A 3,956-nucleotide genomic window follows, 5' to 3' on the forward strand; every position below is an offset into this window, starting at 1 on the left:
AATTTACAGAGGGCTAATTACACTAATAATCACAGCACAAATCCTCTGTGTGAGGAGAGGTTGGCCATGTTTATGCTTTCAAGTGAAGCCTCTAAGTACACGCCTTATAGATGGTAACTTGACATGCACAACAAATTGAAAATTCCTATCTCTAAAATGGAGCATTAGTTGGCTAATAGTTAAAACACTGTAACTGTCTCAAAAACCGTAACTGCAAAAGGCCTTATACTGGAACAAGAGCTACCTAACAAAACAAACCCCAAGTCTTAATTTGTCCTCTACCCTGTGTTATGCCTTCCCAAAAATCTCTCATAAACTAAAGCAGTTTTGACTAGTAATGTGCTTTGGTTTTGGATCCACATATCCTGCAAGATTTTGGATCTGGATTTGGTATTGCAAAACCACCCTTGCGTGTTTTGGCTTTGGATCTGTATTTTTTATTTTTTTTAATGATAGAAATAGCTAAAATCATATAATGTGGACCTGTTTTTGTTCATACAGTATCATTAACCTTAATAGCAATAATTTAAGGCATTTCCAGGCATTTTTAACCACCTCACAGCTCACAATATTGTTTTCACTACTTTTCACCAATATAGGCCAAAGGCTGCAGCAAGCTGGCTGGCTAAAGTAAGCAACAGAGCAGTGGCATAAATGCATGGCAGTTTAAAAAATATAGTATATATACACAGTATGAAACTTTACCACACAGCAGCAGCGGACATGATGGCAGTTAAAAAAAACTATAAAAATGCCCCAAATTGTGCAAAATGTAAAGAAAAGATGTGCAAGATAGAATTGTCCTTGGGTTCTCCCACCCACTCTTAAGTGTGTTATTAAAAAGGACATGCACAGTTTAAGAAACCAAACACTTTAGCGACAAAACTGACACTTTTGTGGCTGAAGTCCTTGGTTTGTTTGAGCCCCCACAAAACAATTTTTTTTAAGGACTACCTCCAATCATAAAGGAGGAGGTTGATTGGTGGAGATTGCATGTGCTGGTCCAAACTGCTGAACTGCTTGTTATTAATTTACAAATGATTATAATTTTGTCAAATCGATTGCATGAACTTGCTGCAAATGATGTAACAAAGAATAGATGCCTAGATGGTTAACATCCCTACTTCTACTAACTTTGGCTTCACAAATGGTACAGATGCCTTTACAACTGTTGCCAGGATTTGGGTTAAGATAATTCCACACCAAAAACGTGGCTTTTCTGGTCTTATGCCCATGCATGGCAATGGCTTTCTTTTTATCCTGAGCAAGAACTGCTGCCACTGGTGGCTGATTTACACAAACAACATCCACATTAGCGAAAGATAGGAAACAAATATCCCCCTCATCCTCCTGTTGCCCTTCCTCCACATTATCATCCTCAATTTCTATTATTTTGGGTAGAAATTATTCCACACATAAGAAGTGGAGTTTTTTGTCTTATGCCCAGGCTTGACAATGGGCTTTTCCTTATCATGGATAACAATTGTTTCTACTGGTGCCTGATATACACAAACAATATCTTCATCAACATCATCATCCTCATTCTGGTGCACTTCCACAGAAGCATCCATGATTTTCATGTCAGCAGGTTTACTTGTGCCGTTCATCCCCACATTTGCAGAGGATGCACAAGTGGTGGAAGGAGGCTCCTCTTCAAGTACAGTATTGGAAAGGTCAGGCTCACACATGGCACCTGCCAACACACTTAGACTCTCCTCAGGGATTTGTGACATTTCTGAGCACACAGTTGGTTCCTGCACCCTAAAGATTTAAAAAAAATGTTAAATGTTTACAGGGAGAAGGGCTTACATCATCATAAGAGGCTGGACTACCAGTCATAAATAAAGGCCAAGGCCTTAGCCTTTCCTTACAACTATGTGTGGTGAAAGGCATATTGGCAATTTTATGTCTTTTTGAAGCTAACTTTCCCTTTGATGTTTTTGCTTTACCAATATAAAATATTGCTTCTTTGATTTTAGATTTCCTGAAATGCCCTTGGGTATCGGCTTTAGTAGATGACGTAGACAGACTAGTATCATCAGCAGCTCTAGCACTAGTATGTGGTTCCTTCTCTCCTCTCAAATGATCGTTATCCATATTATCAAGCACAAACAAAGTGGGGTACAGCACACATGTCAATTTGTACCAAATTTAAATATTATACTGCGGTATCAATGACCTACAGTGTCACAATATTTTTTATGCATTTTACACTGCGGTTTCACTTACAGTGTCACAATATGGTTAAGAATATTACACTGTGGTTCCACTTACAGAGTCACATAATATGTGTATGACTATTACACTGCACTACCACTTACAGTGTCACAATACTTTTAGTAATATTACACTGTGGTTCCACTTACAGTGTCACACTACGTGTATGAATAGTACAGTGTGGTTCTACTTACAGTGTCACAAAATGTATATGAATATTACATTGTGCTACACCTTACAGTGCCACAATATTTTTTATGAATAAAACACTGTGATACCACTTACAGTGTCACAATATTTTTTGTGACTATTACACTGTGCTACCACTTAAGTGTCATAATTTTTTTACAGTGTCACAGTATGTTTATTAATATTGAATATTACACTGTGGTTCTGCTTAGAGCGTCACACAATACATGTATGAATATTACACTGCACTACCACTTACAGTGTCACAATACATGTATGATGACTATTACACTGCGATCTGACTGGAAGCATCACAGTAAAAAAGAAAAAAATATAGTACACTGGGCTACAGCACAATTTTTTTTAAAATAATATTATTAGCTTGTATTATTTTACACTCGGCACCCTTGGGCAGACAAAGCACCTCTAGACTGACAGAGCACCCCTGAAGGACACAGCAGCCCCTTTAGAGATGGCTAGATCACCCCTGGAGGACACAGCAGCTCTTGATGGACAGACAGAGCATGGACAGAGCACCTGTGGTGGACACAGCAGCCCTTGATGGACGGACAGATCCCAGACAGAGCACCCCTGGAGGATACACCCATCTGTTCAGTACACTCTGCACAGTTGGAGTGAAAATGGCGTTGATCACTGGGGACCTTTATAGATTCCAAAACCTGCGAGAATCCAACAGCGAGAGGATGACGTTTTGCCTCGCTCTGGGATCAGAGTCAGGCAGGAAAAACCCGAGCCGGACTTGGATCCCGGCCCAGATCGTGAAGTTCGGGCGGGTCTGGTTCTCGGAGAACCAGACCCACTCATCTCTAGTTTTGACGAAACAGCAAGTGGAAGAAAAAAATGGCAGTTTAAACTTTAGATTACTCCCAATTACTAACTTTTCAATTTTTTAGTTCTGAAATTTTGCATGCAGCACCAGGGGTTAGTTTTAAAAGTCCATGTAAATTTTCAACTCATTGTGTCATTGTATTAAATTAACATTTAATATTTTAATACCATGACCCCTCTCAGATATTCCCTATGAGAGAATTCCATTTATTCAATTCAGTCTTCTTATAAGGGCATGACTATGCCCTTATAATATATATAGGCAGCCAGGTGAGTTGTCTATGTCCCAGAGGGCGTGGGGACTGAGTTGGTCCATGAGCCAAAAATTGTAAATATTAGTATATAACGTTAGAAAATAATTTGCATTCTTTTAGAGTAAAACAAATACAATATTAGTAGGCACAGTATATTGGGAGTTTTTGTTATTTTTGGCTGTATGTCTATTTCAGAGATGTATGTCAACCCAATGTTGACGTACATCTCCAATGTTTTCAGATATGCACATACGCGGAAGCTGCGCAGCATGTGCAAATGCGGTGATATCGCACGCAATGCACTAAAAGCAGAGCTTGATTGACATGCTGCTGGCATTAGGGGACAGCAACAGGTAGCATTATAGAAAATGATCCATCCTGAGTAGCCTGAGGGTTAGTCAGATGACCAGTGGTCTCGCAGATGATCTGGCAGGAAATGCCTATTTA

This window comes from Taudactylus pleione, unplaced genomic scaffold, assembly GCF_031769625.1.
Source record: "Taudactylus pleione unplaced genomic scaffold, aTauple2 ptg000275l, whole genome shotgun sequence".
Lineage (NCBI taxonomy): Eukaryota > Metazoa > Chordata > Amphibia > Anura > Myobatrachidae > Taudactylus > Taudactylus pleione.